The following is a 19044-nucleotide window of genomic DNA, read 5'->3' as shown; positions in this document are numbered from 1 at the left end:
ACTGTGCCTACCTAGGAAAATAGTGAACCAAAAGCAGTATCATATTCTTGGAGGGACTGCAGAGATAAGTGCCACCAGTGAGAACTTTAAGTATGCGGGGGTGATGATTCCCACCACACCCCCCTTTTAACTATTTGGCCTGTGCAAAAAATGGGTGGATCTTGGAGAATGACAGTGGATTATCATAAACTTAACCAGGTGGTGTCTCCAATTGCAGCTGATGTTCCAGATATGGTTTCATTACTTGAGCAAATTAATACATCTCCTGGTACCTGGTATGTACCTATCAATCTGGCCAATGCCTTTTTCTCAATTCTGGTTTCATAGGATCACCAGAAGCAGTTTGCCTTCAGCTGACAAGGCCAGCAATACACATCCACAGTCCTACCTCAAGGGTATATCAACTCTCCAGCATTATGTTATAAGTTAGTCCACAGGAAACTTGATTGCCTTTCCCTTCCACCAGATGTCACACTGGTCCATTACATTGATGACATTATGCTGATTGGATCTAGTCAGGAAGAAATATCAATAACCATAGAATTATTGATATGACATTTGCATGCTCAAAGCAAAACCAAACTCACTGCCATCAAGTAGGATCTGACTCATAGTGACCCCTCCTTGGGTTTACCAGGCAGTATCACTACAAAAGTAGATTACCCAATCTTCCTTCTGAGGAATGGCTGGTGAGTTTGAACTGCCAGCCTTCTGGTTAGCAGTCAAATGCCTTAGGCATTATGCTACCAGAGTTCCTCATTTGCATACTAGAGGGTGGGAAATCAATCCAACAAAAATTCAAGCACCTTACACCTCCGTGAAATTTCTAGGAGTCCAGTGGTGTAGGGCATGTCAAGATAGCTTCACTAAAGTGAAAGGTAAGTTATTGCATCTATCCTCTCCCACAACTAAATAGGAGGTGCAATGCCTGATGGGGCTCTTTGAATAATTACTCTCCTTTTGAGAAACATCTTCTGGATTGTTATTGGGCCTTAGTAGAGACTGAATGCCTAACCATGGGCCACCAAGTCACCAGGAGGCCTAGGTTTCCCATTATGAACTGAGTATTGTCTGACCCACAGAGTTATAAAGTTGGACTGCATGGCAATATTCTATCATTAAATAGAAGTGGTATATAAGATATCAGGGTCAAGCAGGACTTGAAGGCACTAAGTTGCATGAGGAAGGAGCCCAAATGCCTATGGTTGCCACTCCAGTGCATTACCTTCCCTCTCCCAGTATGCACCTTTTACCTTATAGGGAGTTCCTTATGACCTGGTTTCCACAAAACATGTCATTTTATCCATTGTTGTTAAAAATCCTCCTTGATGGAGGAAGAGAAGACTTGTACCTGGTTTACAAAGTGGTTCTGTGTGATATGCAGGCAACACTCAAAAGTGGACAGCAGCACCACTGCAGCCCCTGTCTGGGACCTCCCTTTAGGACATTGGTGAAGGGAAATCCTCCCAATGGACCAACCTTCAAGCAGTGTATCTGGTTGTTCACTTTGCTTGGAAGGAGAAATGGCCAGAGGAGTGATTGTATACTTATTCATAGTCTGTGGCCAATGGTTTGGGTGGATGGTCAGGGACTTGGAAGGAACATGATTGGAAATTTGGTAACAAAGAAGTATGGGGAAGAAGTATGAAATAGATTTTTCTGAATGGGCCAAAGAGGTGAAGATATTTGTATCTCATGTGAATGCTCACCAAAGGGTGACTTTGGCAGAGGAGGATTTAACAATCAGGTGGATAAAATTACATGTTTTGTGGAAACCAGTCATTCTCTTTCCCTAGCCACTCCTGTTATTGCCCAATGGGTTCATAAACAAAGTGGCCCTGTGGCAGGGATGAAGGTTATGCATGGGCTCAGAAATGTGGACATCCACTTACCAAAGCCAACTTGGTTACAGCCACTATTGAGTGCCCACTCTGCCAGCAGCAAACACCAACACTGAGTCTGCGATATGGGACCATTCCTCAGGGCATTCAGCCAGCAACCTGGTGGCAGGTTGATTACATTGGACCATTTCCAAAGGGAAAGGGCAATGTTTTGTTCTTATTGGAATAGACAGTTACTCTGGATACAGAGTTGCATTACCTGCATACAATGCTTCTGCCAAAACTACCATCCATAGACTCACAGAATGTCTTAAGCACCATCATGGTATCCCACACAGTATCACTTCGGATCAAAGTACTCACTCCACAGCAAATGAAGTGTGGCAATGGGCCTATGCTCATGGAATTCACTTACTATGCTAGCCATCATCCTGAAGCACCTGGCTTGATAGAATGATGGAATGGCCATCCAAAGGCACATTTACAGCCCCTGCTAGGGAGCAATACTTTGCAAGGTCAGGGTAATGTTCTCTAGGAGGCTGTATATGCTCTAAATCAGTGTCCAATATATGGTGCCATTTTACCAACAGCCAAGATTCACAGGTCCAGGAACCAAGGAATGTAAATGGGAGTGGCACCACTCACTATTACCCCTAGAGACCCAATTGCAAAATTTTTGCTTCCTGTCCTGGTGACCCTATGCTCTGCAAGTCAGGAAGTGTTAGTCCCAAAGGGAGGAATACTCCTACCTAGAGAAACTATACTGATTCCATTGAACTGGAAGTTAAGAATGTCACCTGGCCATTCCGGTCTCCTTGTGCCTCTGGATCAAAGACAAAGAAGGGAGTTCCTGTATTGCCTCATGTATTGATCTTGATTACCAAAGGTTTCCCTTTGGACTGATATTATATGATGGAGGTAAAGAAGAGTATGTCTGGATAACAGAAGATTCCTTAGGATGTCTACCTGTTATTAAAGTCAATGGAAAACTACAGCAACCCGATTCTGATATGACTAGTAATGGCCCAGACCTTTCAGGAATGAAGGTTTGGGTCACCCCACCAGGCAAAGAACCATGACCAGCTGAGGTGCTTGCTGAGGGCAAAGGGAATATAGAATGGGTGGTGGAAGAAAGTAGTTCTAAATGCCATCTAAGACCATGTGACCAGTTGCAGAAATGAGGACTGTGACTGTTATGAGTATTTCTTACTTGTATGTATGTTGTTGTTGTTGTTTGCCATCGAGTCAGCCCCGACTCATAGCGACCCCTCCTTGGGTTTCTGAGGCAGTATCACTACGGAAGTAGGAATGCCCAACCTTCCTTCTGAGGAGTGGCTGGTGGGTTTGAACCGCCAGCCTTCTGGTTAGCAGTCAAGTGCCTTAGCCACTATGCTACCAGAGCTCCTACTTGTATGTATACATCATGTATTTTCTTCTTCATTTATAAAATAATAAATAAATGGGGCTAATGCATTTTCAGTTGTACACATGTTAGTTGTATCATGTTAGGCACAAGTATGATTTTATAATTGTCTTTATTTAGATATTATGTACGGTTTAACTAGTTGTACAGATGCCAAGTTGACAAGAGGTGGAACTGTGATAGTTGAGGTTGTGTGTCAATCTGCTGGGCTATGACTCTCAGTGGTTTAGTAGTTATGATGTAGTCATCCCCCATAATGAGATCGGCTATAATGTAATCATCTCCAGGATGAGAGTTGCTGTAAGCAGCGAATCAGTTGAAAGGGAGTTTCCTTGGGGATGTGGCCTGCTTCCAAAATACATGGAGTTCCTGGCAAAAATCTCAGGCTTTTTGCTTGATCTGAATCCTGCATCTGGCTCATCATCTGAACTCCAGTTTTGGACTTGATCCAGTGGCCTGCTGTATTGCCTGCTGATCTTGGGATTGTTGCCTTTGTGGCCTGTAAGCCAAAAGCCTATCATTTTACCTACCAATCTTGGATTCATCAGCCTCCAAAGCCAAAATCTGCTGTATTGCCTGCCAATCTTGGATATGAGTCGGGTCCGACTCAACGGCACGTAACGACAACAACAACAAGAAGCAGCTACGTGAGTCAGGAGAAGCTGCAGTTTGATGTCTGATCTGTGGATTTCAAGCTTGCCAGGCTTCACAGTTGCGTGAGCCATTTCCTTGAGGTAAATCTCCCTCCCTCCCTCCCTTTCTCTCTCTATATATATTCACTGATTCTGCTTCTCTGGAGAACCCAGCCTAAGACACACCCCTTCCCTGCTCTGGACATGAACTTATTCCGTACTAATTGCATAACACTTTATATATTTCTGTATTATAGCATTACTGTCATGCAGTGCAGTATATGTTGGCATGTTTGAGAGCTCTATGAGAGCAGGGATTTTTTTCTAATTCATTTCTATGTTTTCCAGTATATTTGGCATACTGGCCAATGCATAGAAGTTTGAGTGATTTGATTCATTCATTCAGATGACTAAGGAGCTGAGGTTTAGGGAGATTGAGTGACTTGTCCATCATCACACAGTAAGAGGTGGAGCCAATACTGGAACCCAGGCAGCTGGCTTCAGTAGCTGTGGACAGCAGGAGGTGAGGCTAAAGAGGTAAACAGGCCATGACTAGGTCATTAAAAGGCCTTGTGAAAACAATCACTAAAGGGTAACACAATAGAAAGATCACTTTGGAGGGTGCCAAGACAGAAGCAGGGAGACAGTTGAGAGGCTGTTTCAGTATCCAAGTGAAACATAATGGTCTGAATTAAGGTAGTGAGTACTGATAGAAGCGTACATATTTGAGAAATACTAAGGCAGTAGAATTGATAGCACAGAATGACTGATTGGATAAGGGAAGGAATCTAGATGATTCCTAGAGTTTCTGAGCAACTAAGTGGATAACTGTACCTTTTCCCAAGAGGCAGGAGTATACTGAAGGAAGAGAAGGTTGGGACAGGAAATGAGAGTTCAATTCAACAGGAATCCCTTCAGAAAGAAGGATATTTATATGTATAAAACCAAAAACCCAAACTCACTGCCGTCAAGTCGATTAGACTCATAGTGACCCCTCCTTGGGTTTCCAAAGCAGTATCTCTGTGGAAGTAGATTGCCCAGTCTTCCTTCCGAGGAGTGGCTAGTGGGTTTGAACCACCAGACTTCTGGTTAGCAGTCAAGCGCCTTAGGCATTACACCACTATGGAGTTGATTACACCACATTCAGTCTCATCATGGGGAATAACTGCATCCAGCTACCCAGCCACTCAAAACTATGCCCCAGCCAAGTTGACACACAACCTGAGCTACCACAGTTCCACCCCTTGTCAGCTTGGCACCTGCACAGATTTGTTCATTGGGTGGCCTGAATCTCCTAGTCATCTGAGTGGTGACCTCACTCCCTTGGCCTGGCAGGGCCTGTTCCTCTGCCCTTTTGAGCATGGGATCCCTGGTCTCTCACTTTTGAATATGGCCCCATACCACTGGCTCTTTTTAGGTAGCCCCATACTCCAGAACTAAGTTGGGCAAGATCTGACTCTGAACCCTAGGAGGCTGTGGTGGATCCACCCCTAGAGACCATAGTCCTACCCTCTGAGATGGAAAGAGCTCTAGTTCCCATTTCCTCGGTCTCTCATCTTCTGCCAATTAATACCCAAAGGCAACCCACTCTGCCAAAAAGCTTCCTGCCCAAAGGCACTCAGCTTTCTGCTCTGTGGGCAGCAATCCTGCTATTCCATCTCATGGTGGTCTCTTTTACCAATCAATGCCCAAAGGCAACCCACTCCACCAGGAAGCCTCCTGCCAAAAGGCATTCAGCTTTCTCCTCTGTGGGCTGGTAAACCTGTCGCCCTATCTCAGGCTAGTCTCTTACTGTGCTGCTGCCATCTGTCTGCCAGTCTCAGCGCAGGGATCTCAGGTCCAAGGATACACTCCATTCCTGTTTCCATATTTTAGGTATCTGTTAGAGCAGCACCCCACTCTCAGTACCAAATTCTGTTTTGGTTATCTAGTGCTGCTCTAACTTAAAATACCACAACTGGATGACTTTAACAAACAGGACTTATTCTTTTACAGTTTAGGAGGCTAGAAGTCTGAGTTCAAAGTGCTGACTCTAGAGGCTAAGTGAAGGCCCCTCGACCTTGGGCTTCAGCTCTGCCTCTTGTTCCAGGCCCACTAGAGCTTTTTCTGACTCATGAAGCTGCTGGCTGCTGAGGCTGATGAACCCAAGAACAACAAATAGCACAATCCCAAGCAACACAGCAGGCCACTAGTTCAAGTCCAGAAACAGTCACAAGATTAATAGGCAACATGGCAGGCCACTGACTCTGTCGAAAGAGGGATCCAGATGTGCCAAGAAGCTCAGAGACATTTCTCTAAGCTACTCTGTATATACTGGAAGCAAACCATATCCCTAAGGCAGCTACTCAGCCGTACACAGCAAATTCTACCATGGAATTACCAGTCTCATCATGGGGAATAACTACATTCAGCTGCCCAGGCACTCAAAACCAGGTCCAGCCAAGTTGACACACAACCTTAACTACCACAACATCTAACCATAACAATAGCACAAAACTATTATTCAAGAGTGAGATGTTAATGTCAGAGGCAAGACTGAGAGAGTATACTACTCACAGATCCTTCCTGAAAGAACTACTAAGTATCCAAAAATGGAAACAGAAAGGAGTATGATACAAGAAGACATGGGAAACAATGAAATCAGTAAATGTTTAAGTAATCTAAAAAGCATTAAATGATTTCATTTATATAATATATATATTTAAACCATATGATATTAGTGTTATAACTAAACACTGGTCAAGTACTGGCAATTTCACATAGTTCAGCTTAACATACAATATATGTACATGTACTTTAGTCTGTCTTATTCACTACTCTATCCCAAATGCTTAGACTAATGCCTATCACATGGTGGGGGCTCAAGAAATATATATTGATGGAGTGACTACTTGGGAGGAGGTATTACAAATACTAATATTTAAGTGGAACTTAAATATTAAACCAACATAGCATGGAAAATGGGAAAGGAGAGTTCAAAGTTAAAGCATTCTGCAGTCTTTGTATTATTCAGGAGGAAGATAGAGATATTATCTTTAGACTTCATTAGGTCAAGCAAGAATATTAAAATTTTAAGGGTAACTCATTATAAGGTTAGAATAGATAACTTCCAAACTAGTATGTTGGAAAAAGAGACTAAAGAACATCAGATTGATTTCTAGTAAAGGATAATGGATTGATGGCATGCATTAGCCTCTGCTCCTTTCTGAAATCCCATTAAAATGGCATTAAAGTGCATTTTTAAAGAAATGTATAAACCCACAAAGGGAATAGGAGAGGAGACAAAAGCCGCAACATTTTGGAAGCTGAAAAGCTTTGAGATGGTCAAATGGTAGTCAGTGGGCACACCTGAGAAGATGCATTTTAAGCAGCAGTGGAGAAAGCCAAGAAATCCCCTTATTTGCAGTGTAGAACTCCCCAAAAGTCAGCTTCAACAGACACCTATAAAAGTGTGTGGTGGGGAGAGCGGTAGGGAGAGAAGGTTAAAAATGTGGCAAAGAAATCCTCTCCAACTCTGCACAGCAGAAAACTATATTTGTTTCTGGAGAGCATAAAAGTGTGGATCTCTGGACTGGGAAAAACAAGGTGTTGTTGGGGGCACCAAGGTATTGCTGTATTGAAAAGAGGAAATTTAACTAATATATATATATATATATATATATATATATATATATATATATATATATATATATAATTTCTACAAGCTTAACCACCAAATGACAAACAACCCAAACGAAAAATGGGCAGAAGACTTAAACAAACATTTCACCAGAGAGAATATTCAAATGACCAACAAACACATGAAAAGATGCTCAATGTCATTAGCCATTAAAACCAAAAAAACCCATAGCTGTCAAGTCAATTCCAATTCATGGAGAGCCCACATGTAGAACAGAGTAGACTTGCTCATAGGGTTTTCTTAACTGTGATTTTCATGAAAGCAGTTCACCAGGCCTTTCTTTCAAGGAGTCATTGGGTAGGTTCAAACTGTTTGAGCCACTTAACCCAAACCACACAAAACTATTGTCATTGAGTCTATTCTGATTCATAGTGACCTGATAGGACAGAGTAGAACTGCCACCTAGGGTTTCCAAGGTTGTAATCTTTAAGGAAGCAGGCTGCCATGTTTTTCTTCTGTGGAGTGGCTGGTGTTCAAATTCCCAACCTTTTGCCTAGGGACCTGCAAATCAAAACTCCAATGAGATATCACATCACCCCTATTAGAATGCCAATGACTGAAAAAATGGAAGACCAAAGGTGTTGGTGAGGTTATGGAGAAACTGAAGCCTTCATCCATTGCTGGTGAGAATATAAAATGGCACAGTTCTGTGGAAACAGTGTGGCAGCTCCTCAAAAGTTTGAACATAGAACTACCATATGACACAGCAATACCAATATTAGGTCTAAACCCAGAAGAAGTGACGGTAGGAACGCAGACAGAAACTTGTGCATCAGTGCTCATTGCAGCACTTTGCACAATAGCCAAAAGGTGGAAACAACTGAAATGTCCATCAACAGATGAATGGATAAGCAATATGTAGTATGACTCGACGGCACATAACAACAACAACAACAACACACAATGGAATACTACTCTGCTAGAAAGAGAAATGAAGTCCCGATGCATGCCACAACATGCAACATCTTCTGAGTGAAATAAGTCAGTCACAAGAGGACAAATATTGTATGACACCACTTACGTGGAACAAGCAAATACATGGAACCAAATATTATTAGTGGCTACCAGGAGCTCTGGTGGCATAGTGCCTAATGCATTTGACTGCTAACCAGAAGGCTGGCGGTTCAAACCCACCAGCCCCTCCTTGGAAGGAAGGTTGGGCAATCTACTTCCGTAGTGATACCACCTCGGAAACCTGAGGAGGGGTCACTATGAGTCGGGTCCCACTCAACAGCAGGGAGTTTGGTTCAGTTTACCAGGAGTGGGAGGGAGGGAGAAAGAGGAAATTTGTTCTTAGGGGCCATTGAGTTTATGTTGATGGTGATGGAATGATTTGGAAAAGAATATATGATTTACGATAAAGAATATGGTCAATGTCACTGAACTGTACTTACAGAAATTGTTGAGATGGCCCAGGTTGTGTTATATATATTTCCACTCCAATAAAAAATTTTTAATGTAAAAAAAAGAAGTAGTTGAAATGGTAAAATTTTTGTGTTATATGTGTTTACCACAGTTTAAAAAAAAATCCTGCCACTTTTTTGTGACTTGGCCAAATTAACTTCTCTGTGGCAAAGGATTCAAGGAATGTAGAGGTCAGCAAGAGGGGCTAGTCAGCACTTATCATACACCTGGTGTTTACCTTTTTCCCTCTAATGCTTAATTCAATAGTCTCAGGTAAGCATTATTAGCCTCACTTTATTTACAAAGAAACTGAGGCTCAGAGAGATTAAGTAACTTGCCCAAGGCCTTGTCCTGGGTCAATCCGAGGTCTGTCTGTGTCCAAAGTCCATGCTTGGTACACTGTCTCATCCCCAGAAACTAAGACAGAACACTTCTCCAAAGGCCAGAGCCATAATAAAGAGCCTCAACACTTCTTACTGGATGAACCTGAGGCCTTCTGTGCCTAGTGGAAAGCCAAGTCTAATCACTTTCACTCAAGGGGGTTATAATTTGAGGAAAAGAGGCTGTTGAAATACAGGGAAGCCAGCATCTATGTTTTACTGGATTTAGGCACGGTGACAGCAGCTCAGGGCCAGCCAGGGAAAAGACAGACATGCCGAGCGACAGCTGTGAAGTCGTCATGGAAAATAGAGTCCATCTCTCCCTCTCTTTTTGCATCCTCCATTTAAATGTGCCTCCTTAATCCCCTTCCTCTCTTGTCCCCTGCATAGGTAGAAACAGCTCTTGCTGTAGTCAGGACATGAGGTCCTTATGTCCTTAGCCTTGTTATATAGCTGTGGACCATCATGTCTGAGAAATGCCCCACAGCTAGATGTTTGTGTCAGAAATACCTGCTGATGATGCAAGAGCTGGGTGGCACCAGTGACGCAGACTCTGATACCGTGGAATGTACCAAACACATTCTGAGTCAACACAGGGCTGACATGCCAAATAGATAAAGATTTTAGTTAGTTGTTTGTGTTTTGTTGGTATATACCCCTCCTCATTACCAACGATTTGAGGCTGCTGGCAATGAACAATGAATGATAATAAAATAAAGATAGGTAGAAATAAAGAAGAAGGAGGGTGGATGAAGGATAGACAGTATCTCAGGACCAGGGAAAAGAAAAATAGTAGCAGAAAATTATGACTTGATAAAGCACAAGACCTGTAGAACACAATCATAGAGGCAATAAGGATGGCAAAGTTGCAACCGTTGATCTTCACATTGGCTTTGGGTTTCTTGGATGCCCATAAAGAGGGAAAGTCAGGGAGTTAAATAATTGTCTTAATCAGAAAGAAGGAAGCACACCAGACTAACAGAGAAACTAAAGCTTTCCCAAACATCAAATTGCAAAATAAATATCTCTGTGAGACTATCCAGAGGACCCTTATGAATTCTGTTTAAAAATTGCTGAATAAAAGGAACTTTGTAAAAGATCAAGGTGAAGTATCCCAAACATACAGGCTTTGGTGGTCTGAAAAGATCAATGAATAGAATTAAGAGTACTTTTATGAATCATTAAAATATTAATTAAAATTAATAGTTTTTTGTTCTATTAAAGAGTGTTGTTGTTTGTTGTTGTTAGGTCCAACTCATAGCAACCCTGTGTACAACAGAATGAAACACTGCCCAGTTGGCGCCATTCTCACATCTTTGACATCCTTGTGCCCATGATCACAGCCACTGTGTCAATCCATCTCATTGAGGGTCTTCCCCTTTTTTGCTGATCCTCTACTTTACCAAGCATGATATCTTTCTCCAGGGATTGGTCCCTGACAACAGGACCAAAGTACAAGAGTCAAAAGTCTGACCATTTTCACTTCTAAGGAGCATTGTGGCTGCACTTCTTCCAAGACAGATTAGTTAATTCTTCTAGTAGTCTGTGGTGCATGCATGATTCTTCACCAATACAATTCAAATGTATTAGTTCTTCTGCAGTCTTCTTTAAGCTGGACAGTGAATTAAAGAGTATATTTAGGAAAAATAGAACATACAGATAAGCAAAAAGAAAAATAATCACCCAAAATTCCACCATCAACACTTGTATATGCTTCTATATTTTTATCTAGGCATATATTTACATGTATTTTTTAAAAGATTGTTTTTATGAGATCAAGCTGTTTAGTAATCTGATTTGTCATTTAAAGGATATATATATATATATATATATATATATATGTATGTATATATATATATATGTATAATGGTTATATATATATATGTTATATATATATAATGGTTTCTTAAACACTTTGCAAAACCAGTCTTTTTTATTCCATGACATTCTCCTACCTGGTGCCTCCAACTCAGCACCATCACGTATGTGTGTGTCTGTGTGTATACACATACACACACACATACACACACATATATACATGCACACACATATACATACATATATACACACACACACACATAGGAGCTCTGGTAACGTAGGGCCTAAGACACTTGACTGCTAACCAGAAGGGTGGTGGTTCAAACCCCCCAGCCACTCCTCGGAAGGAAGGTTGGCCAATCTACTTCTGTAGTGATACTGCCTCGGAAACCCAAGGAGGGGTCACTATGAGTTGGATCCTACTTGACGGCACATAACAACAACAACATATATATACACACATAATGGTGCTGAGTTGGAGGCACCAGGTACCACAGAAAATAGAGGTTAATGAGGAGAATGTCATGAAATAGGGAGCTCTGGTGGCATAGTGCCTAAGGCATTTGACTGCTAACCAGAAGGCCGGCGGTTCAAACCCACCAGCCACTCCTTGGAAAGAAGATTGGGCAATCTATTTCCATAGAAACACTGCCTCAGAAACCCAAGGAGGGGTCACTATAAGTTGGAATTGACTTGACAGCAGTGAGTTTGGTGTTTTGATTTTTGGTCATGAAATAAGAATGATTGGTTTTGAAAACTGATTAAGAGACCATTGGAGCCTCAGCTTCTCTCTCTCACCCTGGCAGAAGACTGAAATTTCATTTTCTGAAAAAGGAAAGTCAGAGGCTTTCTGGAAAGGGAATGCCAGACAGAGGTGTGTACACTAGAAACAGGGGAATTAGTAAAAATGTGCTCTCTGAGTGCTGAGTCCCTAGCCTGCTTCTCTCAGTTGGCCTCAAGAATGCTGATATCCAGGCCTTTACTGTTCAGGCAGGAGAATGGTAAAACTTTCTCAGGGGAACAAGTCCAAGAGGAAAAACCTAAAGATTTTGGCATTGAGGGTTCATCAACTAAACATCCTAATGAATTACCCTACAGGGAAGCTCAAAGTTTACAAATACTACCCATATAGTTGGAACTTCAAATCAGCTTTTAAATCCCCCAATCTTAAATATGAGCAGACAATCAAACATTACCAGTCATGTAAGAAAAACCCTACCATGAAAGATAAAGACCAAAACAAACAAATATTAAGAAAGTAAACAGGAGGGAAATGAATCTACACAGAAATAAAACAATTTAAAAGTTATTAATATCACTAGATGGGAGTCTGGTAGCGTAGTGCCTGAGGCACATGACTGCTAACCAGCAGGCTGGGGGTTCAAATCCACCAGCCACTCCTTGGAAGGAAGATGGGGCAATCTACTATCTGTAGTGAAACTGCCTCGGAAACCCAAGGAGGGGTCACTATGAGTTGGGTCCGACTTGACGGCACATAACAGCAACAACTATATCACTAGATAGTAAAAAGCATGTAGCACAGTGATGAAACAAGATCAGGAAGCTATGAAAAAAAAAATATTCACAGAGTTAAAAAAAAAAAAAAATCTTGTAAATTAAGAACTTGATTGTTGTTGTTGTTGTTATTTGCCATGGAGTCGCCCCCGACTCATAGTGACCCCTCCTTGGGTTTCCGAGGCAGTATCACTACAGAAGTAGGATTGCCCAACCTTCCTTCCGAGGAGTGGCTGGTGGGTTTGAACCGCCAGCCTTCTGGTTAGCAGTCAAGTGCTTTAGCCACTATGCTACCAGAGCTCCCAAGAACTTAATAGTGGAAATGAAAAGCTAAATGGAGGGTGAAGAAAGCTCCCCGAGAAGAAAACATGCAGAGATGAAAGAAAAGATAAGAAAAGCAGAGCACCTATTTAGGAAGTCTAATATCCAAATAATAAGAGTTGCAGAAAGAAAGAAGTAAAAAAAAAATAAAAAATAAAAAAGAGAGAGAGAAAAAAGAAGTCATCAATGAAACTCAGAAAAATTTCTAGTACTGAATGACAGAGTTTCTAGACTGAAAAGACCCCTAAAGAGCCCATAAAAATGGGTATAAATAGATCAATACTGAGACATATCCTTTTGACATTTTAGAACACTAAAGGCAAAGAAAAGGTCCTGAAAGCTTCCAGAGGGGAAGAAAATAGCAGGTTATTGGGGGGAAAAATTGTAACACTGAAAGGTACAAGAAAATAGAGCAATGTCTTCAAAATTCTGAGAGAACACAATTTCCAATATAGAATTCATCTGTGTCCAAACCATCAATTTAAAGTGAATTGATACCAAAGAAAAAAAATAAATAAAATAAAAATAAAGTGAATTGATACCTACCCAAACCATCAATTAAGAAAAATAAAGACATTTTGAGATTTGTAAGGACTCAAAAATGAAATTCACATACACCCTTGCTGAGAAAGCTGTTGGAAGATATGCTCGTCTAAAATAAGTGGAAAAAATAATAAAGAAGATATCAGGAGACACTCACTCAGTCAATAATTATTTATTGAGTGCTTGCTCTTTGCTGGGTACTGTTCTAGGTACAGGGTGGGTGGCAGTGAACAGGCAGAATGTCACCCTCATGAGCCTTACATTCGAGTGGGAGTAGACAAGTTAAACAATAGGTGATGTATTGAGGCTCTTTTCTTGCAAAGACACTCTCACTAACCTCACCCTATGAGTTCTCCTTATAAAACTCAGCCAGTGTTCTATGATTATATGAGACAAAGACCATGAATTTTAAGTTAGCAATTCCTCATAAAGTAACATGAGCAAGTAGCTCTTGTTTGCCACCATTATCCTTAGAAGAAATTTTAGCAAATAGATTTCTTGAGTTACTGAATTAAGATTTCTAGGAGCTTGACTGAAAAGAAGTCAGGGGAGTTACTTTTTGGTGGGGACCATGATTAAAAAGATCTATATGGGCAACTCTAGGACCAATTGAAGAGAGCAAATATTCAACACCCTTTTTATTTTATGTAGAACTCTCCTAAGCTGAGCTTTCTCACCATGCTCTTTGTCAGCCATGAAAACTAGGTAAGATAAGTAGTGGTAGCCTGAGATTATACTTCCTAGCCCCAAGGGCATCAGCCTTGACCAGATATGAAATGTTTCCAGAAGTGTTATGTGCTGCCTTAAAGAGAGCATTAAGAGGCATTGGATGATTCCACCATATTTTTGCCTTTACTGTGAGATAAGAACATCCCAGATAGGGGCTACAACTTCAGCCTGGGTTCAGGAAGGATTATGACATGGAACAGAGCTGAGAACCAACTCAAGATTGACATATAGAAAGAGCATTCTAAGCCTTTGTTATTGTAAGCCACTGAGAATTTGGGTTGGTTTGTTAATGCGCCACAACATAGTCTAAGCTGGCTATTACAAATAGAAACAGGATTAAATTTATTTTAAAACTATTATCAAAACAGCAAACATTTTCCTTTTAGAAAAATTAAAATATGTAAGCTAGGACACAAGAAAAAAAGGAAACATGCTGAGAACAAAGGTTTTGTACAGTAAAAATCTGGAAAGAAGTTAATAAAAAAAAGTAGTACAATCACCTTTAAAAGCAGTTTGACATTACAAAAAGAAGATACATTAAATTCATTCATTTATTCAACTAATATTTATTTAGCACCTATTAAACTGCAGGCGGGAGCTCTGGTAGCATAATGGCTAAGACACTTGCCTGCTAACCAGACGGCTGGCGGTTCAAACCCACCAGCCACTCCTCGGAAGGAAGGTTGGGCAATCCTACTTCCGTAGTGATACTGCCTCGGAAACCCAAGGAGGGGTCGCTATGAGTCAGGTTTGACTCGACGGCAAACAACAACAACAAACTGCAGGCACTGATGCACTAGACACTGATGATATAATGTTGTTGTTGTTAGGTGCTGTTGAGTTGGGTCCGACTCATAGTGACCCTACGTACAACAGAAATGAAACATTGCCTGTTCCTGCACCGTTCTCACAATCGTTGCTATATTGAGCCCATTGTTGCAGCCTCTGTGTTAATCCATCCTGTTGAGAGTTTTTCCCTTTTTCACTGACTCTCCCCTCTATCAATCATATGCTTCTCCAGGGACTGATTGGTCCCTTCTGACATGACCAAAGTAGGTGAGATGAAGTCTGGCCATTCTCACTTTTAAGCAGGATTCTGGCTATACTTCTTTCAAGACAGATCTGTTTATACTTCTGGCAGTTTATGGTATTTTCAATATTCTTAAAGAAAACAATTTAAATGCATTAATTCTTCTTTGATCTTCTTTAGTATTGTCCAGCTCTCACATGCATGTGAGGCTATTAAAAATACCATGGCTTGGATCAGGAGCACCTTAGTCTTCAAAGTGACGTCTTTGCTCTTTGACACTTTAGAGAGGTGTTTTGCAGCAGATTTTCCCAGTGCAATACATCAGCTGATTTCTGGACTGCAGTTTCCGTGAACTTTGATTGTGGATACAAGTGAAATGAAATCCCTGACAACTTCAATCTTTTCTCCATTTATCATGATGTTGTTTATTGGTTCAGTTATGAGGATTTTTTTTCCTTTGTGTTCAGATGTAATCCATACTGAAGGCTGTATTCTTTGATCTTTATTAGTAAGTGCTTCAAGTCATCTTCACTTTCAGCAAGGAAGGTTGTGTAATGTGCATATCATGGGTTGTTCATGCCCCTTCCTCTAGTCCTGATGCCATGTTCTTCTTCATGTAGTCCAGCTTCCTAGATTATTTGCTCAGCATACAGATTAAATAAGTATAGTGGAAGGATACAACCCTGATGCACACCTTTCCTGATTTTAAATGATACAGTATCCCTTGTTCTGTTCAGAACTGCCTCTTGGTCTATTTACATGTTCCTCGTGAGCACAATTAAGTATTCTGGAATTTCCATTCTTCACAATGTTGTCCATAATTTGTTATGATCCACACAATTGAAAGCATTTGCATAGTCAATAAAACACAGATACACATCTTCTGGTATTCTTTGCTTTCAGTCAAGATCCATCTGACATCAGCAATGATATCCCTCATTCCACATCCCCTTCTGAATCTGGTTTGAATTTCTGGGAGTTCCTTGTCAAACTTCTGTAACCGTTTTTCAATTATGTTCAGCAAAATTTTACTTGTGTGTGGTATTAGTGATATTGTTTGATAATTTCCACATTCTGTTGGATCGCTTTTATTTGGAATGGGCACAAATATAGATTTCTTCCAGTCATTTGGCTAGGTAGCTGTCTTCCAAATTTCTTAGTATAAAAGAGTGAGTGTCTCCATTGCTGCATCCATTTGTTGAGACATCTCAATGGGTATTCTGTCAATTCCTGGAGCCTTGTTTCTTGCCAATTCCTTCAGGCAGCTTAGACTTCTTCCTTCAATACTATCAGTTCTTGATTGTATGCTACTTCCTGAAATGGTTGAACATTGACCAATTAGTTTTGGTAAAGTGACTCTGTGTGTTCCTTCTTTTGATGCTTCTTGCATCATTTAATATTTTATGCATAGAATCCTTCAATATTGCAGCTCAAGGCTTTAATTTTTCTTCAGTTCTGTAAGGTTAAGAAATGCTGAGTGTATTATTTTGGTTTTCTAATTCCAGGTCTTTGCACATTTCATTATAATACTTTTTTTTCTTGATCTACCCTTTGAAATCTATTCAGCTCTTTTATTTCTTAATTTCTTCCATTTGCCTTAGCTATTCTCCATTCAAGAGCAGGTTTCAGTCTCTTCTGACATCCAATTTGACCTTTTCTTCCTTCCCTGTCTTTTTAATGACCTTTTGCTTTCTTCATGCATGATGCTCTTGATGTCACTCCACAACTTGTCTGATCTTCAGTCGTTGGTGTTCAATGCATCAAATCTATTCATCAGATGATATAACAATAAACTAAATAGACAAGGCCTCTGCCTTCTCAGAAGTCAATCAGAATTCTTCCCCCAAGGCGTCTGTGAAGTAAGCCACATCTCTGGCTCAATTTTCTCACCAAAGTTTGGCATTCTACACAGTGGGTCTCTGGGGAGATTTCCTGTGGTGGGAAGGTGGGTATAAAGGAAGTGTAATTATCCTGTGGTTCAAAAGAAGAGTAAAATAATACTAAAATGTAGAAGCTGTGTTGAGAAATATTCCAACTTAATTTTAATTTATTATCATAAAATATATATAACAAAATAATTTGCTACTTTATGACTGGGATCTTAAAAGCTAGTAAGCTGCCATCTAGATGCAATGATTGATCTCTCCTCGTCCCGAGCAAAGAAGAATGAAGAAAACCAAAATTCATGGAAACAATTAGTCCTAGCGACTGGTACACCATCCGATCTGCAGCCTATATGACTATGAGACCAGAACTAGATGGTGCCCACCTACCACTGTTATCCACTTGGAAGGGGATCTATGTAGGAGATCCTTGATAGAGAGGGAATAAAGTGTGTGTGTGTGTGGGGGGGGTGGTTTGCTAGCCCGACAGAGCCTGGTGGAACCACTGAGACTATGGCCCCTAGCTGCTCTTCAGATCTGGAATTGAACCCACACCTGTGGTTTCCAGCCAAACAAAAGACAGGCATATAAGTTGAACATTTACCTCAAGTAGATACACTTCTTGGAGAGAACAATCATGGGAGAAAGAAGGGCTGCTTATGCACAAGGAGACAGCTCAGAGGGCAGGAGAGTATGGAGGGATGGACACAGGGAAGAGGTAACTATGGGGAGGAAGTGGGAGGGGAGCTGTTGCATTGTGGTATATTGTGGTCAATGTCATGAGAAAAAGTATATGTGAACTGCTGTATGGAAAGTAAATTTGCTTTGTAAACCTTCACCCAAATCACAATTAAAAATAAAATAAATTAATGAATTGTAAAAAAAAAAAAAAAGAAAAAAGTAATTTGCTACTTTAACATTTGTAAGTATACAATTCTGTGACATTAATTACATTCACCATGTTGTGCCACTATCACCACTATAATTTTATAATTTCTAACAGAGTTGTCCAAAGATAGAACAAATTGTTCTGGGAACAGTTAGTTGGCTGTTAGTGGAGATGTTCGCTCACTCAACAATTGAGGGATGATCACGTGCCAGCTAGGCTCTGTGTATTCATTACCTCTTGCTGCATAACAAATCACCCTCCAAATACAGTGACTCAGTACTGCATTATCAGTAATAACAAACATTAACCCATGGGTGGATACATAGGTAGATAGGCTAAATGATCAGGCAAAAGGGAATATACCTGTGACCATATATAAGACTGGCAGATGATATTTCTACATACATATTTGTATGTGCTGTAAGAATGTCTGTATAAATGATAGAGCTAACAGGGGGCAAAGTTATGATAACTTCTTAACCACAGCCAAACACCTTGAGGGAGTGAGTCACTGGGCCTGCAGGCTCAGGACTGTGGTCATAGGGACATCAAGCTCAATGGGTATCCCATACTACACAAAAACACTGTTCTGCATCCTACTTTGGTAAGTAGTGACTAGGGTCTTAAAGGCTTGCAAGCAACCATCTAAGAAGCAACAATTGCCACTTTGACAAGAATATACCACAAATTGGAATGGTTCAAACAAACAGAAGTTTATTCTCTTACAGTTTGGAGTTCAAAGTGCCAGACTCTAGGTCTAGGAGCTTTTACCCATCCCCTAGAGCTTGGCATCTTGTTCCTGGCTCACTGAAGCTAGAGTCATCTCTTCACTCAGGCAGCTGCTGGCTGCTGAGGCTGACAAACCCAAGGTTAACAAGTGAAGAGGCACACTTCCAATATTACCAAACCACATGGCAGGCCATTGATTAAAGTCCATTGAAGGTCCCAAGATCAGCA

This window comes from Orycteropus afer, unplaced genomic scaffold (assembly GCF_000298275.1).
Source record: "Orycteropus afer afer isolate SDZICR_OR568_19922 unplaced genomic scaffold, OryAfe1.0 scaffold00036, whole genome shotgun sequence".
Taxonomy (NCBI): Eukaryota; Metazoa; Chordata; class Mammalia; order Tubulidentata; family Orycteropodidae; genus Orycteropus; species Orycteropus afer.
The sequence above is the reverse complement of the archived record's forward strand: the minus strand, read 5'-3'. Positions refer to the sequence as shown.